Below are 25,844 nucleotides of genomic sequence, written 5' to 3'. Positions count from 1 at the left end.
AAAGTGCTATCTTGGTGACTGTTAAAATCTACATCCTAGTCATGTGTTTCTCCCCAGAACAAGGTCTCTTGTTCCAAGAAACCTTTGCGAAATCTCGGCTCCTTGGAAGAATTATGAATACCTGTGGTCTGAGAGGGCTGCCCCGGACCACCCTTTCCTGAACCGCCAAGAGGCACGTTACAACCTCAGAGTGACTGCCATGGCCAAGCTCTAACTGTCCCATATTTTCCTTAATGTTTTCTTTAAAGTGATTTACCTTTTCACTTATATTCTTTAGCTGTATATTAAACAATATTAGTCAGTTATGTTTTAATACAGCAGTCATATTTTTTAGTATATTAAAAACACAATGATCAAAAAGAAGACTATTCCATATACCGCCTTATAACTACTTTATGTACTTTTGAGCCTCTTTCAATTTGAAAAGAATCTAGGGATTGATCACGAATAATACCAGTGCATCGTTTTCATAGTAGTTTCCAGAACTAAAGTCACTTTGCAGTAACTATGTGGTGATTCCTAATGTGTAGGGAGGCTTTTAGAAAGACTTGGAGAAACAATTCTGACCTCCCCTAGTTTATCGTGGGAGAATCATCTATCTTTCTGTCTTGAAATTCCAATTTTTTAAATTTTCTAATGGCTTTTATTTTGTTTGCTGATTTGAGACATTCCAAAATATTACAAACACAATTAAAAACTAGAAGTAACACACGAGAGAGAAGTTGTATATTTGTATGCTAGGGTGAACAAATTAGTGGGCCACAGGCGTCAGAGAGCGAGCCTTAGAACATGAATGCACGCATTATCAGTACGTGGCAGCCTCTCCTGTTTCCCGGGACACAAGGCATAATAATATTTAAACTCGAGGAGAAAAACTTTGATTTTGAAAGGGCTAAAAATCATTGCAAAATTATCCTTTGAAAAAAATAAATAAATAGTAAGTTATTTAAAACGAAATAAAATAACCCTCTTCTTCAATTTTATATTATAAGAATAATACAAGAGTTTATGAGAAGCATTAATTTTGTGATATGAAGCTAATTACTAGTACTAGTTTTTTAAAAGTGCTTCCCAGTAATGAAATTACTCTATGCAACACATATTAGCTATTCAACAATTGCTTTCAGATGTATTTTAAGAATTAGATCGAACATGTTTGCCAAAAGAAAACGTAGAAGGGGGCCATTTTCAATGTGTAAATCTAATCATCCAGGAGGAAGCAGCACAAATGCAGGTGTTGCAAAGGTTGGTGCTCTCTGGTTACACTCAGGAGCACACAGTCACTGAGAGGCGTAGTCTCTGTTGCAGGAAGTGAGAATGAATGAGAGGAAGCGAATGCGAGGACAGAGCAAAGGTGTTTGCCTGGGCAACAGTACTGTGTTAATAAGCTACTACCTACCGTTAGGAAACCTACTTCCTCTTATCCCCACAGAATACCTCTCATTAAACTCAGAGGATTTTCACTCCCAATCCAAGAAACACTAGGACTGGTAGAGGACTCATTTCACCCTATGTTAGCGTTAAGGAATAAAAAGTTTGGGGAGTTTTTATTTTCTCCTTCATTCTTTTTGTTAATAAAAAAGGCTCAGCACCAAGATCTATTTGGTGTTACCACACATTACAGAATTTTGTGCTTAACAATAGTTTTCTACTTGTGGATATTTTTGAAAGCTTATTTTAAAAGATGAAGAAAGGATTTCTGTGGACTTCTCATAGCTAAACTAAGATAAATGGTGTTGTTCTTAGAGGCTGCCTTACAGGGACTACCACAGCCAAAATAACAACGTCCTTTCAAAAGAGCAATAATAAGAGTTTGAAATTTTTACTCTTATGTCCCAAGGTTCAAACTTTAATAGCCATGTAGCTTGGTAATATGCTACTAATACAAATCAGTTTTCTAAAGAAAACAAGAGCAGGATTTAAAGCCAACACAGTATTCACATCATATCTATGAGTTAAGAATGCTACTGGGAAAGGTTCCCAACTCCAATTTAAAAATGTGAAAACACATCCCCATGCAAAAAATCAAACAGATTTTTAACATTTTTTTCCCTCAGCTAATACCTCTAAACAAGCAAAAATGCAACTCATAAGTATTTTAAATTGTTAAGCCAGAGGCAAAATTTGCATTTTAATATAATAACAAAATTTATGGGCTATCTTCCAAAGAGACTTTTTTACATACTATTATATTTCTCACAAAATGTGCATTAATAATGCAATGTGTTACCCAAAGAGCTATACTAAATATTAATTACACGAGAGTAAAATAAAAATATAACCTTCTGAAGATTTAATAGAATTCAATCTGTAAATAAAATTGTGTTGCCACACTTTAATTAAGACATTACACACTAATTTTCCTCGGGTGCTCACAATCATAATTATTGCATGCATGGATGAGTCCCTGAATTATTTTAATAGAACTTATAGTGTGTCCTTGTGTCTCTAAAGCCAATAGTATGTGCATTTTTAAAAAGCACCATTATCATAACTAAAACATAAAAAATTATCTAAATATAAATAAGATGTATTCTTTTAAAATAAAAATTTTAATTAAATATGCTCAAATATAAGCTATAAGGAAATGGGAGAAAAGATTACATTTTCCCAAGATAACACAAACAGGTCCCTTTCAAAAATGCAAATCTGATCGAACTCAGACAGCTTATCTTTGCTCATCACTCTCCTTGTGTACGTGGGTGACCACTTACCTAGGTTTCTCAAGAACAGCTCCTGCTCACCTTTGTTGCCCTGAAGTAATTATCAATAGTGTCCTCTTTCACAATCAAGAGTATAGGGTGGGGGCCGGGGCTAGGTGGAGGAGGGCAAAGGGAGGGAAAATGGGGGACATCTGTACTACTGTCAACAATACATTTTTAAAAAATCTTTTGGAATTAAAAAGTATCCCAGTTTCAGCAATAAATATGGTCATCCTGTGTGTGGTGGGCAGAATGTAATCCCCCCAACGATGCCCACATTCTAATTCCAAGGACCTATAAATATGTCACCCTACTGGGCAAAAGCAATTTGCAAATGTGATTAGATTAAGAATCTTGAGATGACGAGAGATCCTGAATGATCTGGGTGAGCCTAATGTCACCGCCAGGGTCCTTGAAGAATGAGACTGAAGAGTCAGTGCTGGAGGATGTGGTCACAGAAGCAGAGGGAGACACAACTCCGCCCTGAAGGGAGATGAGTGAAGGATGAGGACAGGCTCCAAGAACCGTGTGGGAAGGAAATTCTCCTCTACGGCCTCCAGAAGGAACCGGCCCTGCCAACACCTCGACGGCATGAGTCACTGAGGTCCATTTTAGATTTCTGCCTTCCAGATACGTAAGACAATACATTTGTGTTATTTCAACTAAGGTCGAAGGTATTTCTTATAGTGGCAATAGAAAACTGATACACTCTGTACACCACAGATAGAGCTGAATGTCCTACTTTCTTCAGTTAACCTAACATCATGAACCTCTTTTAATGCCATTAAAGTCTTTGTACACACTATTTTTATGGTTTGAATAATAGCCTATCAAATATATTAACCATTATTCTCTTACCCAACTCTGTAATTTTAGACATTTAGGTTGTTGTCAGATGTTATTTAAGAAATAAAAATAATTCATAAAACATTTTTATTAATGAATCCTTATAGGACTGTTTTACTGTTTCTTGTGAAATATTGTCAGAATGTAATTGCTGGGTAAAATGGGTGAATGTTTTTATACCCCATGGTACACACATTACCAAATTGCTTTCCAGAAACGCTTTAGCAATCACAATACACCTAAGTGTGTTTGAGAGCAACCATTTCACTAGGTTTAAAATGATAAAAAGCCTTGATCTTGTTTTTAAAATGTTAGTTAATTTTAAATATGAAATGCATCGATTTAATTGATTCATTTGGTTACTGTCTTTAAAGATCACTTACTATTTATATTATTTGAAAAGCATAGATTGCTGAATGCTTTCATATAAACACATTTTTATATATTCTTATACAGCTAAAAAAAAAATTTCAGAGCCACAGTCATAGTACTCAGGAGGGACTAAGAGCTCAGTGTAAAATATCCTTCCTTTTTTTTTTTTTAATCCATTATACAAATAATTTATGCACCACTGTCTGCCATGAGTTGGGACATCAGGGATGGATAGCCTCTACTATGCTAAGAGCTGAAATTGACCAAAATTACCCACAATTTATCTTCCAAGCTCTCCCCTGAAAGTTGCAAGACTTCAATAGACTAGAGTTCCAAATAGTTACATCAGACAGTTTCCGCCAGAGCAACTGTTGTCTAAATAGGGAGACAGATTTCTGGTGTTTCTTATTCCACCATTTTCCCAGAATCATCCTGTCTTATTCATTCTTGAACCCATCTATAATGTAGATTATATATCCTCTTGAAATATTCAATTTATTATTTTATTCTTCCTTTCCAAATCCTTTTAGATAACTCAGCAATTCATAATCTGTCACAATGACTTGCTGCTAACTTTTGATACTTAAAATATTCTGAAATCAAGTTTATTTGTATATAGTTTACCCAACTAAACTATAAGATCCTTTAAAAAAGGAATATTACTAAATACCATGAAAAGAACATATCCATTATGAATTAATCCACACCAAGTATTATATTCAGATTTCAAATGAAGCCCCCTTATTTAATATGTGATATATAGGTAAGCACATTGGCGATAATTAAATTCCTATCAGATACTGCAAAGATTTTAACTGCACTGCTATCGTGGGCTTTCTTTTGCCCTTGAGAAAGGAACTAACTCTGCCACCCACTCTAGCTTTATCGCTCCCCCTGTCCCTCCTGGTTCTGACTGTTCCCCATGCTGGCTTTCTTCAGTTCCAGGAAGGGTCTGTGTGCACTCTCCACGCGGTCTTCCCGGTCTGTCCCGGGTGACTCCTTTTGTTCGGGGAATAGTAACCCCACATCCAAGCTGTTAACTGCTACTCATGCTTCAGAGTTCAACTCTATATTTACTCTTGCAAGGACTGGTGTCTATTTCTCACCCACGCCCCACCAATTCTGTATAGTCCATGAGTAAAGAGACTATTTGATTTGTTCACCCTTGAACCTTAGCATCTAGACTAGTGTCTCTGCTACAGAAGGTTTTAATAAGATTTACTGTTATTGCAAGTTACAGACTGAAACAGGGACTAGCGAAAAATAATTTTATACACACACACACACACACACACACACTGTATATTAATTCGAAGTCCTGAGAAAGTAACCCAGAGTAATACATAATAACCATAACATTGTGCTGTATGACAATAACACCATTGTTGAGGAGGAGGAAAAAAGATGGTACATGTCCTCATAGGGAAACCAAGTTCTCCTGGATAATTGCAATGTGGCTTAATTCAGAAACCATTGTCTATATTTTATTCACTGATAACTAAACCTAAATAAAACAAACTAAAATATTAAAAAAATAATTACATTGTCATTAAAATGTTACTGCTTTTAAAAATGACCTTTTAAACAAAAGATGAACTTGAATGATGAAGGATATGTTTGTATTAAGGTGGCAGTATAACCTTAAAGCTACATTAGGCATTATTCAAACTCCATTTTCAACCTACAGAAACAAAGCAGAATATCCTATTTTTACATATCAAGGCACATAAAATATTGATCCATCTATGTAAAACAGAATAAACTGAGATATGATAGAGAAGCCCAATGAGTTTGTTTCTATAATTACATTTATTCTAAAGAAAGGCAAATATTTTATATAATCTGATTATCAAATTAAATGTTGATCTTAATTAAACTATATACATAGCAATAAATATTAGAATATATATATATTTCTTTTCAATTTTTACTCAATCTGAAAAAAATTCTATTCAGTGAGAAGGCAATCTATAAGGTCATTGAGAACCAAGGGAAATGCTTATTAACATCTATGAAAACTTTCATTTAAATTCTATCAAGGTATATTTCACAAAGATTATCCAACTTTTCTTTTCATAATTAGGTAAACTTTATGTACATCAAACATACATTTAAAATAGAAAGTGATGTGTAATAATACACAAAACAATGGTGAATCATCAACCAGGGGCCTAGCACCATCATGGACTAAGACCGCTTAATATATACACACATCTATAAGTGCATACATGCTGATCTACATACATGCATTCATACCTATGTACATGCATGAATGTATACACAAACATAAATAAACAGCAAGGGACAATTAGTTTTGTTCAACTTTTCATATTCATAGAGTTAAATGCAACTAACAATACTTCAATAAAATAAGTACAATATATACACAATGGACAAAAGCAACAACTGTAATATATTAAAATAGAAAAACAATCCTTTTGCCTCATTTTGAGATAGCATTGTTTACTGTGCTGAACTGTGTATAAAAAGCCCAGCAGGTTGTTTATGAATCAAAAATCACTTCTTAGGAGTCTTGATTAGTCTACTTTGGTTTGTAACACTCACAGTATCATTTTTAGTCATATCATCCAGAACAAATCTAAAAATAAAAATAATAGCTCCAGACACTGGGATGTTTTAAAAGAGGGTTCTATATTTTAAAATTTTGATCATGTGAATATCTTAACTTTACAATTACAGAATTTATAACACAAAATCTGTTTTAGCTTTTTTATATTCATTAAGGCAATTATTTTTCATCTAAATATTGATCAGTGAACCCATTATATCAGTAAGTTTGTTGGGGTATATATATTTTAAGATTACTGGGCCCTAACCTTCATACTGCTAAATCAGAATATCTGAGAATATGTACTTTCTAAAGGTTTCTAGAGTATTTCTCATACATTTTAATACTCGAGAACTGCTTTCAAACATAACAAAGAGATGTAGCTAAAGAAATCTGTAAAATCAATATATATTTAGACATCAGGTACGCTAAATAGAGTACAGAAAATATTTTAAACATTTATAACGTGCTCTATTGCACAGCAGAATGGCTCTCAGTGTCGCTTTTCACAGAAACCAGTCCAACTCTCTCACTCTTTAGCACATTTCTAGAGAGGTCACAGATCACCATGGGTAAGCACGGAGGCTCTGGAGCAAGCTGCCTGCATTGGATCCAGCTCTGCCGCTCACCTACTATTGAACTTTTCTCTGCCTCAGTTGCCCCGCCTGTGTAATAGGACATTGCAATGAACACAGCGTAAGTCGGTACAGGTACAGTGGTTAGAACAGTGCTTGTCCACGATGCCTGGCTCATTAAATGCTGGCTCTTTAGGGCACAGGAATAAACAAGACAGATGTGCCTGCTGCCTGTGGCTCATAACCAGATAACTGCACCCCATACAAGAAGGTGTGATGAGGGCCATACAGAAACACATGAAGGGAGGAGCCCGAGCTCGTCTGGAGGAGATTGGGAAGAAGGGGTGCTGCTTCATGAGGAAGGAACTAGTAATCTGATACCAGGAGGAGGGGATCACTGACAAGGGTGTTCTGAGACCAGGGTGCATCTTGAGCAGATGGAAGGAAGGAGGAGCATGGGGGCCAGAGAGAGGAGAGGGCTCAAGATGAGACTGAAGGAGATGTAGTCATGTAAGATTTTATAGCAGGGGAAGGAGAAAAGGCAAAAGATCTTCTCCTGGTGAAATGGGGCCTTTTAACCAGGAAAAAAGCCCTTCCTCATGACCAGAAAGAAGCGTGTTGCATGAGTAACCCTGAATGTAAGGAACAATTTCGGCTTTCCTCTCTGTAAAGTAATAAAAAACAAATGATACAAGAATTGTGAATAGATTTTGAGTAGCTAATTCACACAATATACCACATTTTTGTTTTTTTTGAAAATCAAAGGAGAAATTCCAGGTGAAAAGACTCATTCTTGACCTTCATCAATACAATACTGAAACCTCTACTAACGTTTCCTGTTTCTTTCTCCCCCTAAAACATTTAAAGGGGAACTAGGATGATTACAAAGATTCTTTCTTCATGAAGATGAGATTGTGACAGTGAACCAGTAGCAAAGGGAACTTTAATTTTAAGAGGAGATTTAGGACTACACATTTCCTATGATCATAGTCTTTCTCTGTATAAAGAACTTTCCAAGGAAGAGACTTCAAGACCCTGGAACTAATACCTCTGTAAGACGTGCTGTTAAAAGGACTTTGAAAGTTTCTGAAAGTATCCAAACTTGCATTCATGCATAAAAATGGAAGAGAGCAACTTTTGTAATTTACTTCAAGTAACTATGATTTTCTTTTTATTGAAAAACTATTTTTACAAGCTATCATATACAGAGTAAAATACGATATTGTTGTAAAAGAACAATATAGTTAATGCTCAAGGAGCACTTATGGCACCTCATTGAACCCCTGCAAAGTGACTACTTTACAGACAAGGGAACTGAGAGAGAGAAAAATCAAGTAGCTTCATCAAAGCCACCTCCATAAGCGGCTAACCTGATAAGTGAGTCTTTTAAGTATGACAATGGACTGCATCTTTTAAAGAAAACTCAACATTGTTAGGATTTTACAATGCTGTTTTAAAAAATATTGTTTTGTGTACGTTTACAAATCCAACCAGTGACTTAATATACTTAATAGTGTACTTGTACTTGTTTTATAGACTCAATTTATTAACAAGAATGAAACATAAAATTGAGGTGGAAAACATAAACCCAACAAACTCTGTTTTAGCATTAGTAAAAATAAAAAGACACTGCATCAGGTTACCAGAATATTTTAAAGACTTGAAAAGAGAGAATTCTATCATATCAGGTATGTGGGAATTTCAGTGAAATGATGAAGAAAAACTTGGAGAATAATTACATTCCAGTGATTCAAGATACGAAGAAACAGAAAGTCCAGACTGTCACAGATAAGGTCTTATTTAAATTAAATTAAATTTTTTATTTTTTATTTTTATTTTTTTGTATGTGCCCCTAGCGGAACCGAACCTGGGACTCTCTGGTCCTCAGGCCGACACCCCAACCGCTGAGCCAAACCGGCCAGGGCTAAATTTAATTGTAAACATTACCTGTCACTTATTGTGTTTGAAGTGGAGCAGATTAACAGGGTAAACTGCGTTTCCTGGAGTTCCCTCTCCTGTATGTTTCAGACTAGAGTGGCCCACTAGAGGCATTTTGCATGTGATTTAGAGGGAAGAGGCCATGTTGTTCCCTCTTCTCTGCGGAGGTTGGGGCAGAGTCAAGAGGTGCATTTTTATAGCTCTCACAGGTTATCACATAGCTGCTGGTTCCTACTGGTTGGAATGGAGCAGCAGGGGGGCCTCTGACTTCTCTGCCTTCCCCTGGATCTTCCTTCTCAGATTCTGTGCTCACTTTCAAGAAGGAAGTACCCATTTCTCCCGCAGGACACCCAGATCATCAAGGTTGGGAGAATGAGAACTGACAGGTGCTCCAGTCTGTCCTCGTGGGCATCAGCTCATGCTTGTGGGTTTCAGGTTCTCTTTGTTTGCTCTCACTTTAGATTTTGCTTCTTTGTCCTTCCTGACTGCCTATCCTGCAGACTTCAAGATCCAGAATCAGATGAAAAATCAACAGGCTCAACAGGCTCATGGAGTCTGTTGTAACCAACTTCTATAACTGCATATGGTTAAATCCTTGCAACAAAGTGTGTATATGTGCTTGTGCACACACTCACACACATGTGCAACCTTTAAGACCAACTGCAGAATTTATAACTGCAAGCCTATAATTGTGTATTTCTTTGTTATTTTGATATGAATGAACGTTTTGTATGAGCGTGAAGTATGCCTGTGTGTAAGTGTGTGTGTATATAAAACAAGGGTTGTTTCTTCCCATTCCCCCAGTACCTCACATACAATGTGTAAATATTAATTAAAACACACACACACACATATATACTCACTTATAGAATATCAAAGGGAGAGTGTAAATCAGCTAAAAGAAGACAACATGTGTTTAAATGGAACTTGGTATACCATGGCGGGGGGGGGGGGGGGAGAATAAGCATATGTTCAGTTATAAGGCAGGATATTTGTGTCATATTTTCACATTAGACAAAAGCATGCCTTTACTTGCAGACTGACTACAGATTAAAAGTATGTGGAGAGCTAGTAGGTTGAAAACTGTAAAGTGTAGTGGCTGTAAAATGTCTCTACTGGGCCAGGTTGAACTATTTGCCATAATTCCCTCCTCTGTATATTTTCAATGAGGATGGACCAAGAGAGGTATATTATCCCATAAAATTTTAAGACAGGAGTAAAGTGGTACTCATATTCTTTGTTAATCCTGGAATGTCAGGGCGGGGTCAGCAGGTGTTTCTGCACATTATACACATGGTCATCCATCTGCCTGCTCATCTTTCTGGCACAGGTAGCAGTCAGGCAAATAATTTCTCCACCCTCCCTTGGATCCGCCTCCAGTATCTGGGCCAGGTGTGTGTTTAGCTCTGACACAAAGGGTACCAACTTCTCTTGCAGGGCATCCACATTATCAAGGCTGGGAGACACGAGAACTGACACATGCCCAGTCCACGCTCTGGGTTCCAGTTCCTTCCTGGGAGTGCATCTTCTTTGAACTCCTCAGTTTACATCCATCTTCCCTTCTCAAATGCCTTCTCTGAAAACTTCAAGTTCCAGCACCGGATACTATGAAACAGGCTTAGAGAGATTACTTAATCAACCCCACAAATTACATATGATCAAATCCCTGCTACAAATCGTTTATTTCATTACATTTCAGGGGCTGTTTATTAGACTTTTACATTTATCTGCACACTATTTCAGAATAAGCAAAGGACTTTAAAATTAAGTTTTAGTAGACATGAAATAAATTAAAAACTGCCTTTCTCCCTCTTGAGAGCAGAATATAATGAAATTCAGGAACTTTGTTTTCTTTCTTTTTATAGAAAGATTCTTATGAAATGATAATACTTAAGGCCATCGCAGTCTCTGGGCCCCTTTAGTAAGAATGTGCTCTGAGGGCGAGTCCTGGATACCTGGATGGATCTCTCCTCGTAGTCCCGGAGAACAAACTGCAAGGAGCTCCTGAATAAAAGGAGCTGTGCAGAATCAAATCTATTTTTACTTTAGTTTATTTTGCTGTTCTTGCATTTCCTATCTTCCTGCACTCTCCTTGACTTTTTAATCATAACGGGGCATGACTTCTCATAATCACTTGAGAAAAAACGCATCCGCAACTGTTGCAATCATGAGGCAGAATGAATAGACTAGTCGCCACCCACCTAGCCCCTCGTTGTAAACCTCCCTCTGGAAACAGACCCATCCTTCAACTCTGACTCTGCTCCCTTTATATCATTACATCTGGATGATCACAATAGCCTCTTATTTTTCCAGGTCTCTCCCTTCCAATAAATCCTGTGTGTTGCTACTAGGTCAGGTGTGATGAACTCACTAATCAAAATGTCATTTTTCTACTAAAAAATAATTTAACTGATACCACAGTTTTCTGTGATGGACAATCACTGTTTTTTCCCCAGTATATGAATAAATTAGATTTTATTTAAAAAATGAGACAGAGAATTTACATTGTACTTCCAACAATATACACATACATCAATTGTCCTACAGGTTTAATTTGTTCGTTATGGCTTCTCCCTGCTGGCTTCTGTTAATATTTATTTATTTATTTATTTATTTATTTATTTTTAATCCTCACCTGAGGACATTTTTCCATATTTTGTTCAGATAGAGTGGGAGAGAGAGAAAAAAAAACATCGATGTGAAAGGGACACATCAAGTGGCTGCCACCCTCATGACCAACCAGGGCCGGGGACAAACTGCAACCGAGGTACGTGCCCTTAGCGGGGACCGAACCCGGGTCTCTCTGGACCACAGGCCGACGCTCTAACCGCTGAGCCAAACCGGCCAGGGTGGCTTCTGCTAATCTAAGTGGGTCAACCAGGGTACCCAATCCTGCTTAGAACAGCATGTGACCTGGGCTAGGCAAATTAAATTACTCACCTGGTATTTATTTTTCAAATCTGATTTGGGGGAACAGAATAATGTTCTTTTCTACTTGCAGTTCGTTGCTTTGCAAGCCTGGACGCCCTTCAACGAGATCTCCCATGTCTGAGAGAGTGAAGAAATGAAGAGGCAAGCAGAGATGAAAGGAGTAGTGTGCACGCCTTAGAGCGTGTGTGTGAACGAGCTAAAGCTGATGTGTGGATTCTTCTCCCATTTTCACTATGCTTTTTTAATCTAGGTATTACAATGGGTTTTTATATAAAAGTTAGTAAATTCATTACATTGCTGGAGTTGCAGGTGGTGTATAGCTTAATCAAGGTGTTAATTGGCTGGTACTAAGTGTGGTTTGAGGTTAATGTGGCAGATGGAACCCAATGAATATAGTTTTGTTACACAAACTATGGATATCTACGTCTGTGCTTCAGTTTTCTCATATAGACATAGGTGATGAAACACCTGCTACTTAATTAACACCCTTTGTAGTCATTCACAAACTTAGATTATTCTTAAATCTGCTCTGCCAACTGTAAATGTTAAAACTTTGCTTGCTAGCTATTTTTGGAGCGTTTTCTCTCCTTTATTTTGCAAAGTTTGAATTGAAAGATATTCAAGACTAGAAAATGAAGGAGAATAAACATTCTTAACAAATGAGTGAATGAAGAGACAGATAAGTAGATGAGAAAAAATAGAATTTATTTGTAATTTTGAGCTGGTAATTCTATGAAAATGAAAACCATACTGAAACTAAAGGAATCTTTTCAGATAGTAGACATTTCTGGAAAAGTAATGTTTTAATCTCTGCGCTCCCCTTTACTCTCAAGTCCACCAAGTCTGCCTCTTCTGAGCCAAGCTGCTATGGCCAAAAAGGAGGGATGAATTAGAGGAGGCTACTGAGCCTTCATCCCTGATATGCGGGGCATGACTTGACCTCTCAGGGCAAACAGAGCCTCATGGTTGAGAATGGGCTGAGGCAGATCCCGGCAAGAACTTTGTCTACAGAGATGCTCAGATCTGGGGAAGTGTGCCATATGTCGTGTTGGTGTGTCTAGTCTGGCTGCCCTGCAGGGCTTGAAGAGGATCTGCCAGGTTCCCTACATGACTGAGGCCAGGAGACTACAGGGAGACAGGTGAGCCGAGATGCTTTCCCTGTGAGAGCCTCAACAAGGAACTCCCAATTTGCCTGTTGCTAAATCAAAGACCAAAAGGAGCAGAGCAAATGAACCATTCACCACTCTAGGGATCCCCATCATGTAAGGTACAGCAGCAGCTCTACCTGAGTCCTAAATAAATGGACAAAGTAATAGCATGCTCCTGAAAGGGCTCAAAACAAATGAGAAGGAACTGATCTCTAGAAAAATAACCCTGGAGGAAATAACAGCAACTTTTTGTTCTATACCATGGTATATAGGATTTAATCAATCACAGGTCTTTGTGTGTAACATTTCATACCTTGTTCATGCATGGCCATGTTTTATTTATTTGTTCATCCTTTCCGAGTAGTGTTATAAGTAACTAAGAGTCCGCCATACACAATGCAAAAGCGGGATGTCACCAATCACTGACAGCTATTCATGTGGTCTTCCCATATCCATTCCCTCTCAACCCTCTCCCAAGAGAATAACCATTTTGGGGCCTGAGTTGTCATTCTCTTTCATTCTTTTCCACAGAGTTTTACGTCATCTACATTAATTTTTTTTTTTTTTACTTAAACAGGTTTTTTTTTTTCTTTATTAATTTTAGAGAGAGAGGAAGAAAGAGGGAGAGAGAGATAGAAACATTGATGAGAGCTAACATCGACTGGCCTCCTCCTGCATGCCTCCCACTGGGGATTTGGCCCACACCTGGGCATGTGCCTGACCGGGAATCGAACCAGAGACCTCTTGGTGCATGGGTCAACACTCAACCACTGAGCCACACTGGCTGGGCTCATCTACATTTCTTAATAAAAATTTATTTTCATTTAAATTGCATTCTGTTTAAATTGCTCGGTTTATATTGCTAGGATTCGTGCAAACTGTTGCATACCATTTGTATTAGTCAGGGTTCTCCAGAGAACAGAACCAATAAACATAAGAGGAGATTTTTTTTATATGATTTGGCTCATGCGATTATGGAGGCCATGGGGTCCCACGATCTGGTGTCTGTAAACTGGAGTACCAGAAAAATTGATGATGTAATTCAGTCTGAATAGGAAGGTCTGAGAACCAAGGGATTGATGGTACAAGCCCCTGTCTGATGCTGAAGCCCGGAGAACTGCGAGCACTGATGTGTGAGGGCAGGAGAAGACGGCTGTTCCAGCTCAAGCGGAGAGATAAACGTGCCCTCTTCCACCTCTGTGCTCTGTTCAGGCCCTCAGTGGATTAGCTGATGCCCACATGCATAGGTTAAGGCAATCTTCTTTACTCAGTCTACAGATTCAATGCCAATCTCCCACAATGAATCCAGAAATAATGTTTTACTTGCTATCTGGGCATCCTTTAGCCCAGTCAAATTGACCCATGAAATTAACCATCCAGCCATTGTAGTTTATTTATTTTACTGCTTTCTAACCGTCTATTCCGCTATATTCAGCCACCCTCCTGTTGTGAAGCATTTGACTTGCTTCCACATATTTGCTATTGTGAAGACAGCTGCTCTGAACATCCTTGTGCATGTCGCCAGTGTACACAGGAAAGATTTCCTGCTGAATTTATCGCCTGAATTACTTCATCATTAGGTAAGAAAAAACTACACTTGGTAAGAAAAACTATACCAAACTGCTTTCCAAACCATTTGTACCAATTTATATTTAGAGAGACAATGTGCAAGAGACCCTGAGGACTCACATCTTCTTAATCACTTGGTATAATTGAGCTTTTTATTTTTTCCCCCAATCAAATGGATGTAAAATAGGCTCATTATGGTATAATATGTAATTCTCTGATCACCCTGGAGTCCAAAAATTTCTTCATATGTTTACTAGTAAGATAAATTTCCTCTTCTGTAAAGTGCCATTCATTCATGATTTATGCCCATTTTTAACTGAATTATTTGTGCTTTTTTATTAAGTTGTAGGATTTATCTAGATATACTTGATATTTAGTACTTTGCTGGTTGTGTGTAATAAGTGCCTTCTCTTGGTCTGTAATTTATCTCTTAACTTCTTTAATGTGTCTTTTATAGATCAAAAGTTACTAATCCCAACATAATCAAATTTACCCATCTTTTATTTTATAGTTGTTTTTATGTCTTATTTAAGAACTTCTTACACCCCCCTCCCAAGTTTTAAAAGACAATCTGCCTTTAACACTCTACAAAAGGTTTTATAATTTTATTTGATGTTTCATCCCTAGCATTATCTAGAGTAGGTCTTTGTGTATGGATTAAGTAGAAGTCAAATTTTGTCTCTTTTATTGTTCTTATTGTTTATATGGAGAACCATTTTTGAGTCTCTATTAGAAAGACAGAGTTCCAAACAAAAGATAACTGTTTGGGGAACTAAAATAATAATAATAATAATAATCAGAAGCAAAAAGATGCAGAATTGAATAATGACCATGATCGAGAACCATAGGAGCTATCTGGAGTATTAAATGGAAGGATATCTGAAGGCATAGAGCCAAGACACTGCAGATGGATATCACAGGGGGAAAAAACATGAGAACATCAGACTCAAGGGTTAAACCCAGGAAAACTAAACTGTGAATAACTGAATTTCCAGAAAAAATGAAGAATTGTTGCAGGAAAGGCAAATATTGAAGAAAGTTTTACTTGTCTAAAATGAATGAAGTTTCTAGATCAAAATGATCAACAATGGAGACACAAAGAATGAGAGAAAAAAAAAATAGTGTTAGGTATATTATTACCAAATTCCTGAAATCCAAGTGTTCCCAAAAACTTAAAACAAAGAAAATTTTACAAGCTTCTCACAAAACAGACAAAAGAGGGATAAAAATCAAACAAAATCATTAGCCATCCAAGAACATATTAACCATTCATGTTAATATAGATACATTCTTAACATAAGCATTATATAAAAAACCTGGATGGAGGAGACATCATGCAGGTAACACAAGTAGGGAAAGACTGGAGGAAATGTACCAGCGCACAGTGAGGGGAGGGGCACAGAGACCCGGAGCGCCAGGGGCTGGCTGAGGAAAAGTGCGCAGACTCCGAGTGAGAAGGAGGAGGGTTTCGATGGCCTTTCACCAACTGTAACTAATGGGCCTTGGAAAGTTTCTTAAACTCCGTGAGCTTGTTTCCTCCCTGTCAAATGGGGACAATAATCTCCACCTGCAAGGATTATGGCAAAGATGAAATAAATCCTGTGTGTGAGGTGGAGGGGTCAATGGGGAAAAATGGGGGGGGGGGCATCTGTAATGCTTTCAACAGTAAAGATAAATTTAAAAAATAGGCATAGGCAAAAATAACTTAAATATGATAAATATTATTTACCATAATCAAAAAAATATTATAAATAACAAAAATTTAATTTCAATTAGCAGGAAGGATGGGGTCAATAGGGGATAAAAGAAGACATCTGTAATACTTTCAACAATTAAAAATTTGTTTAAATTAAAATCAGGAAGTTCATAGTGATCACTATCAACATTATTATTTATGATTGAAGCTCTTAGCAGATATGAAATGTTTTATGTTAATATATTTTTATACCTAGAATTAATAACTACTGAAATTAGTAGAATACTTTATGATATTCTTTCACAGACGATACATGTACCAAAAACAGCCCTGGCTGGTTTGGCTCAGTGGTTAGAGTGTTGGCCTGCGGTCCAGAGAGATCCGGGTTCGGTTCCCGCTAAGGGCACGTACCTCGGTTGCAGTTTGATCCCAGACCTGGTTGGGTCATGTGGGTGGCAGCCACTCGATGTGTCCCTTTCACGTCGATGTTTCTCTCTCTCTCTCTCTCCCTCCCACTCTCTCTGAACAAAATATCAAAAAATGTCCTCGGGTGAGGATAAAAAAAAAATCAGAAACAAAAAACATAGCTACTCTCTATTCTAGAAATAATGATCTAAAAATTAAAATGCACACATCTATATTTTCCTCCTTTCTCAAAACAACATTAAAAAGGTTAGGTGGGTTAATCTACTTACAAAATAATTAAATCCTGTAATTGATATCATTGAACTAATTGTCTCTTTTAAACAAAAATATAAGTAAAAAGGCATTAAAAACTGCATACATCGTTTGAGTACCAATATAAGCTCTGTATTTGCTAAGGAAGTATAGTTTTCCCAGTTAGTTCAATTTGAAATTGATCCATATTTACACATTTAAATTTAGACATTCTTGTTATAGAATCATTGCCATGTTAATCTATGTGATTTGACAACTATTAAATAAATATTATTATTAGAGTCTTTTTTTTTTTTTGTTTCAGACCAAAGTACCTTCAATAAAGATACACACATGTTACATTGATTTCTGCATTCCAATTCCTATAGGCCTCACTTCCTACGAAGGCATAGCCAGACTGTCTTATTCAGCCAACTACCATGGACCAAACACTGTGCAATCTTTTCCTCCAGACACATGGAGGAAAAGATAAGACAGAAACTTATAATTAAGGACAATACTAGTATAGAAGTAATTGTGACACCGATATAATATAAGAGAGAGCCACAGTATTGAAAGGATTGCAAGTGATACACCATCATGCTCTATAGAGCATCTTCCTCACATGGTCGGGCAGACGGTTGCAATGGAGCAGAGGGGGTTTAGGTTCAAATCAGCCTTCATGACTCAGTGATCTCAAAGCTAGTTGCATAGTATCCGACACTGAAATAAATACTGCTTATTGTTTTAGACCACAGAGTGATAATTTCTTCTTGTCTACCAGGACTTTCTTCTTTCAGTAATTGGAGGAATGCTACTCATCATGTCAGCCTCTGCTCAAATAGAATCATCTCTACTAAAGACTCTCCCTTTGACATCTGAAATTTCCCACACAAAATTAATCATTTCCTGCTTTCTCTTCTCAAGGCAGTTTATCAATTGTTTTAGCAATTTAATTTGTATTATTTTAGTTGTCTTTCTCCTTTACCAAACCACGGATTCTTGGAGCACCGTGTCACCTTATTACTAGTGTCTAAAAATAAAGGAACTCAGTAATTGACTGTTGAAAGAATGAGAATAAATAAATGGACAAATGAATGAGCTACCAGATATACAAATAAATAGTGTGTCAATAAAACATTTCAGATAATAAATTTACCCATAGTATAAATACCTTAAACCTCAAACACAGCATAGCCCATCTTTACATTGAAGTCACCCTCTCTGGTCCAGCTGTCATACCACAAAACAGCACAAGAGCTTCTCACCATCACTGATACAATTCTTTCCTTCAATCACAACATCCAAAGGAATACGTCTCTTTCTCCCCAATCCAGCAAAGTCACCAGTGGAAACTTACAGCATTGTTAAAAGTGTAGTACTTTACACAATTCTATCCAAAGAGAAAGAAGCACAAAGGCCTTCGCACTGCCTCGTGCATATTGTCATGTCCTCAGTTACATGTACTCAGTGAATAAGGTGGTGCTCTTTTAATCCTAGCTGAGTTTTCATCGTTCAGTGTTATCACAGCCAATTTCCCACATCTTTGAACAGTTATGGCTCAATCATGAGATCACGTTTTCTCAGCATCTAGCTTTGCAGCCTCTTATTACGAGGTCAGGGTCCAAATGTCTGCAGTGTGACACACATCCCCACGAGCCAAATGGGACTCCAGATTCCTCCCAGAAGTCTAGTAAAGCACAAAGCAAATTCTACCTATTAACTAACGACTCTTCTGTGCACCTAAAAAGACAGCTGGTCTTTTGAAATTTGTATGCATTGAGGGCTTTAGCCTCTTTATTATCTTTATATATAAACTCTTATGAAGAGTCTTACTGCCCATCTATATGGTCATTATTCAAAGAAGTGTACAATTTCACCAAAGAGGTATATGCCAGATTTATAAAATTGGTTAAAAAATATAAGTGTCTAGTGCCTGATCATAGCACAGTGCAGAGCAGACTCATTTATTTTGCATATCAGTATGACGTGTAGATCAGCACAACGTGTTTTACTCGTAAGTCCCATCTTCTATTTCTTGACTTGGATGATTTGCAAAGTTCACATTTCATAACTAGTCTTAATTTAATTCAGTTTTTCCGAGTGATATTACATTTCTCCTAATGATCTGGGTGATTTTGAATTTTGGTAATATTTATATTTAAATAAATGCCACCAGTAAAAATATTAAATATGTTATTTACCCCATCGATAAGGGAACTGGACTAACTTAACCAAGGTACTCATTTTATTTATTTATTATTATTTTTTATGTTCATTGTAGAATCGAGGTGGTGAGTATATGGGTGTTCACTGTAACTCATTTTATTTACTAATTGATTCCTTTATGCACTAATGTATTTAAAGCTTTTCCATTGAGCACATTGTATGCGTTAAACAATGTACTGAAAATAAAGCTATAAATAACAATGCACCTACCTTCAAAGTATCTAAGAGAAAGAGCAAGGTCAATGTCCTATTACAGCATTCTAAGTGCTGTGACAGAGATAATAAGGCAATAAGTTTCTCAGAGGAAGCAATACATAAGCTAAGGGTTGGAGAAAACTTAGAAAGGAATATTATAATGTCAGCATAAATGAAAGAGCATAAGATTTAGAGTCAGACACCCAGACTTCTAAGAGAAACTCAGGATGTGACAATTGCTGACCTTGTCTCTTCAACCGTCTAGAAAGGCAATGGGCAGACTGGTCAGGATGGTACCAAGTAGCCTCTTTCACAGAGCCAGAGCCATTGCCAACAGGGACTACATGTGCTACTAGCCCACAGTTGTAGCCAAGTGACTGACTGTATTCAGGGAATACATCTGGGGATAAGTGCAGGACTCGAGATATATTCCTGAAGACTCCTGTGCAGGATGCCAACAGAGAGCCATAAACATGACTTTGTGTTCTTTAAAAACCAACACACGAGGAGAACCTTGATGAGTAGCATATCTTAGTGCCTGTTATATAGTTAAAAAACTCAGCTGCCGTGAAAGGCTACACCTACTTCCCATCCCGAGGACTGAGTACAATTTGAACTATGATTCCTCGTGGAGTGGAACGCCAGTCCTGGGCCAGGTGGCCTGTGATCCGTTCCTCACTCCTCCCCTCCTCGGCTCAGAACTGTGATATGAAAGTCAGTTCCTCCAGGAGCTGCTCCTAACAGCTGACTTGCAGCTTCAGCCAATGGCAAGTGCTGGCTGGAGATCGGAGGGGACAGAACAGGAGCAGCCGGGGTATTTCTTTCCCAGCTGCTAATACGAGTCTCTGAAATGTGGCACGGCCTGTGTGCCCCTGGCCCTGGATGTCACCACCCAGTTCAGCTTCCTCCTCCGGAAGGGCCGACCCTCTGGATTCAGGGATGTCGCCCACTCACTCGGTCCCCGCAGCCTCGCCATGGTAGCCAGTCTTTCACTACTTTCTCGTTTGTCTTCTGTGTTTCCATTACCCGTATAACCACGGCCCTGCATTAAAATTCCTTCTGCTTTAACCACTTAAAGCTGTATTCTGTTTCCATAAGCTACCTATATTGAGGACCCACGTCAAACCCTTCATTACACAGCTTCGGAAATAATAACAGTAAGTTGTACACGTCTGGGTCTTATATAACATTCCTCGGGGTGGGCTAGGACACACTGTGAAAACACAGTTCTATTAAAAGTAATTCTACAGTTTTATGAGTGGCAAAATGATGCCAGATAACCAGGCTGATGATGGCCGGTTAAAAATTTGGAATAAACAAAGAATACCTCCAAGAATAGATAGAACTACAGATGATTCGGAGACTTTCACATTTTTCTTCTTTTCCCCCCATAGCCAAGTTCTAGGTAAGCAGTAAGGAATGGAGAGTATACGTTTCTAACTTGTACCTAGAAGACCATGAAAAGCACAATACTCCTCAGGAGTCAGATTAACAGTAAACGGCCTACCCAGGGCTTGATCTCTGCCCTCCAGTAACTTACATTCAAGCCCGGAAATCAGAGGATAAACAGGTAACAGACACTCATTTATTACACGTGAGAATGACAACTAGGGTAAAAGACAGAAACACGATGCACAGCAATAGGCTAGAGTGATGGGAAGGAATTGTCATGACAGTACAGTATCAGGCTGGATGGGCAGGGACGGCTCTCGGGAGGTGCCAGGAGGAGGGACCATGAGCGACGTAGCTGGCGCTGCGCAAACCCAGGCAGAAGGGTGTTGGCAAAGTAGCACCAGGTGCCGAGGCTCAACGTGGAAGAAATCTGGCCTCTGCTGAGAACGGCAAAGACAAACTTGTTTCTGAATCGGAAACTTACACTTTCTAGTTTCTCAAATGGCAAAAAGTACAGGGAAAAAAAAAAAAAGCCACTTCAACTTGTACTCAAGGGACCATACATTCATTAAACATAGAAATATGTAACCGTGAACAACAGGAATTTCCAGAAAACACTCGTAAGATTGATGACAAACATACCCTTGGGTAACTACTTTAGTCTACTTGCTAAATTGCTTGGGCACTTATTATGTTCCATCAATCATTCTGAGAGCTTTAAAGGTATGAGTTCACTTAATCCCCACAACAACCTTATAAGTTAAGTACTATTGCTGCTATCATCACCTCCACTTAGAGCTGAAAAAACTGAGACACAGGGTTTAAGTCACGTGTCCACGATCATGCACCATGGTATGCATGTCCATGATCATGCATAGAGTAGGGGGTTGAACTCTGGTTATCTGGCTCAACAAAATACCTTCCTACACACGGTATCAAGATACTGTGGTCAAAGGTGTGGGTCCTTGATTCGGACAAACCTGGGTTCAAACCCCACCTGTCACTTAGCAGTCAGCGATGTGCAAAAGGAAGACATGACTTTCATCATTGTAATCGACTACTCCCCTACTGTTACTTCTTTTCAAGGCTCCAAGCAGGGATTTCCTCCAAACTTTTCTACTTTGTCACTCCTTAAAACATAAGCACCCAACACTGCCTTAGTCTAAATGTCTTAACTTTCTAAAAGAATGTTAGAGAGATAGCCTTAGAGAACAGAGGAGGTAGGTTTCAAATAATTTCTGAAGATGCTTTTTAAAATTCAGCTTGCTTCTGGAGTCACACGGGAGATTAATGTGTCTCCTAAATGGGTTTTATTGTTATTCTACTTTTTCAAATATGATGATAAATAGCCTGCATTATTCTCCCACCATTGATATTCTCCCTTTAAAGGAAAAAATTACCATAATATAATTTGTTCAAGTACAAGCATTTGTAATTTAGAATACTGATCATCAAAACCCAGAATGCAGATAGTTTTCCGCTATTTTAACTTCTACAAGGTTTTCAGATATTTAAAAAGAAATTCAAAGATACAGAAAAAGTATTTTCCTTAAATTGGCATAAATATGTTTATCATAGTTTATTTAATCACTAAGGAAGCGTCATGCAGTTAATCTAATTAAGTGCCCTTTTTTGTTATTGTTGATCCTCACCTGAGGATACTTTTCCATTGATTACTTTTAGATGGTGTGAGAGGGAGGGAGGGGGAGAGGGAGAGAGAAACATCAATGTGAAAGAGACACATTGATTGGTCTCCCACTGGACCTCGACTGGGGCTGGGGATGGAACCTGCAACTCAGGGACCTGCCCTTGACTGGGAATCGAACCTTCAACCCTTCGGTCCACAAGCCGATGCTCTAACCACTGAGCAACCCAGCCAGGGTGAATGAAGTGCCTTTTAATTTTATTAGTTTATTACATTGTTCAATATGTACCACAAAGGAAGGATGCTAATCTACCAATAATAGACTGATAAATGTCTAAGAGTCCTACTTGAGAACATATTTATTGTTACAGAACTTGAATATTGAGACAGTTATAGTTGGAGATGGGGTAGACTCATTGATGTTTACTCTGGTATGTCTTGGATTATGATGAACACATCTTTTATGATTTTTATGCCTGTTTTAAAATATTAACCGATATGGTTTATATGCATTACTATAGCTTTTCAAAGTACCTAACCTACTCCTGGTTAAAAATTTATTACTGGAACAATCTTCCTCTTTCATCCACTTAAATTATTTATCAAAGCAGTTCAAATAAATGCACATTCTTCTTTAAAAAAAAAAAAAAAAAAAGGAGAGTAGTTTAATTGCTAGGGAGAAAGCTGCCATTTCTTCAGACTCAGACAATGGAAAGAAGAGCACGATATAAAATAGGCACGTCATATAAAAGTAGAATGCTAATAAGAAATCCCTGCCTACTCCACATTAGCCTACAGGTGGATGCTTCATGAATATCTTCCAGAGTCCTCTAATATGTTACTTGTCTATCTTTATTTTATCTATTACAACAGAAGCTAGAATTCACAGTTGAAGCAAAATAATAAAATTTTACCTTCAATTTAGTGACAGCATAGTGAAAATGTTTTATACAACACGAGAAACCAGTAATGGTTTCATTTTTTAAAAGGAAAGTAAGTGGTGGTTGTGATACAATAGGAGATATATATTGGTCGTTGTCCCAGCTTGCTGGCGCATTGCCCCTAAATCTCTAGGAAATCTCCAGAATGCTGAGTGTCTCCTGTGTCATCTGCATGCTGATGAGGTGACTGGTGTCTAGGAGCCCCTAAGGTGCTGGTCACCAGACAGACTAAGGTGTGATCAGACGGTTGGAACTTTTAGCTCCACACCTGATCTCTGCAGAGGGGAGGGGAGCTGGAGATCGATTTAATCACCAGTGACTAATTTAATCAATTATGCGTATGTAATAAAACCTCCATAAAACCCTCTCACTGATGTGGTTCCGAGAGGTGCTGGGCTCATGGACACATCAAGCCTGAGGAGGTTTTGGAAGATCATGCTCCTCCCCCACCCCATGCCCTATGCATCTCTTCTGTTTATCGTGTACAATGCACAACAGCAAGGAACAGTAAGTAAAGCACTTTTCATGACTTCTGTGAGTTGCTCTAGAAAATTATGGAACCTAAGGAGGGGGTTGTAAGAACGCCCTGAATTTATGGCCTGTTGGTCAGAACTACAGGTGGCAACATGGGACTTGTGACTGGCATCTGAAGTGGGGGTGTCTTGTGAGACTGAGCCTTTAAGCTGGGGAGTCTGTGCTAACTCTGGGTAGTTAGTGTTAGAACCGAATTGAATTGCTGGCCAATCAGTGGTGTCCAGAGAGTTTAAAAACTGGTTAACGTGGTGGGGGGGAACAACTCACATGTATTATGACTAAAAAGAATTCATATAGGTCTATATCTTAAGCAGCAGCAGTGTTAGAAACTGCTTTTACATGAGCAATCAATTCGCAGAGAAAACAAAGTCAGCGTTTAACTTCACAGAGCATCTTTCATGACAGACTTGCACTCAGCAGTCATAGGCTACAGCCTCTTCAAATATCAAATATCAACATCGAGCTATTGGAGGACACAGAATGGTGTGTTTCTTGTTTTAAGACTTTTTCTTTTTTAGAGCAGCTTTAGCTTCACATTAATATTAAGAGGCTACAGAGATTTCCTCACATGCACAGCCTTCCCCGGTATTAACACCCCCCACTAGATGGGTACATGTGTTACTATTGATAACCCTATAATGACACATCATAATCACCATTATAACTCACTCCTGGTACTGTACATTCTATAGATCTAGACAAACGTATAATGACATCCATCCATCACTATGGTATCATACGGACTGTTTTCATTGCCTTAAACATCCTCTGTGGTTATCTGTCCCTCACCCAACCCTAGAAACCACTGATGTTTTTACTGTCTCCTTAGATTTGCCTTTTCTAGACTGTCATTAAGTTGAAGTCATATAGTATGTAGCCTTTTCAGATTGGCTTCTTTCACTTAGCAATCCATGTCTTTACATGGTTTGATAGCTCTTTTTTTTTAGCGCTGAATTATATTGCACTGCCTGGATGTACCACAGTTTATTAATTAATCCACTAACCCACTGAAGGACATGTTGGTTTCTTCCATGTTTTGGCAATTTGAATACATATCCACGTGTAGGTTTTTGTGTGGACACAAGTGTTCAATTCCTTTGGTTAATACCAAGGATCAGTGATTTGATTTTACAAAGGGTAAATAATAAAGGAGAAACCATTACAAATTCTTGAACTACAAAGTAAGGCCTTCATTATTCATTCCACGTGTGCCTACTTTACACATGACATTATACCAATGATTCAAATCATTGCATCAGTAGTTAAAAATATGGGGGTTGCATTTCTTTTCTTAAATGTTATTTTGGACCTATACTTTTTAAAAAAATAAAATAAAATAAAGAAACCTTGAAAACAAAATCCCATGTGAAACTCCTAACTTCTTCGCACAAAAAATGTAAAATGTATCCTATAGTTAGGGAAATGGAATGGCTGAGTTTGTATATTCCATGAATTCTATTGCAAGCAACCAGTAGTCCTGATTAATATGGTGACAATTAAATAAAGGGGACTAATAATGTTCTTTGAGGGTCTAGGCTCTGAACACAGGTTGTGAGAGATTCACAATTTCTGATTTCAGATTCAGCATAGAAAAATAGAATCATCTTCAGTTGTTCAGGTGTGTTGTTAAGTTAGAATGTTTGAGATGCTCCGCAGTGAAGACAATCCCTGGAGAGGGGCGTGAGATCCTGGGGCCCCAGCAACCCCAAAGCAAAGCTCCACGGGCTCTGGTCTCTCCTTCAGTGGCTCTGGGACTTCACAGTGAAATAAGTAATTGGAGAAGATCTTGCAAATGCAGAGTCCTGGGTCCTTCTGAGACCCACTGAAGGCTTGGGCTTAGGGACCTTGAATATGCATGTTTTTTAGCAACTCCCCAGATAATTTTATGAGGAGGTCCGTCTGTGG

At 38.0% G+C, this 25,844-nt stretch overlaps 1 protein-coding gene across 1 annotated transcript in view; it reads right to left on the bottom strand.

Annotated features, from left to right (window-relative positions):
- The window catches only part of SPAG16 (sperm associated antigen 16), a 694,984-nt gene that overhangs the window by 502,097 nt on the left and 167,043 nt on the right, over nt 1–25,844 (bottom strand). The gene's annotated exons all lie outside the window — the stretch shown is intronic.

Source organism: Molossus molossus, unplaced genomic scaffold, assembly GCF_014108415.1.
Source record: "Molossus molossus isolate mMolMol1 unplaced genomic scaffold, mMolMol1.p scaffold_m16_p_11, whole genome shotgun sequence".
In the NCBI taxonomy this organism is placed as follows: domain Eukaryota; kingdom Metazoa; phylum Chordata; class Mammalia; order Chiroptera; family Molossidae; genus Molossus; species Molossus molossus.
The sequence above is the reverse complement of the archived record's forward strand: the minus strand, read 5'-3'. Positions and strand labels throughout refer to the sequence as shown.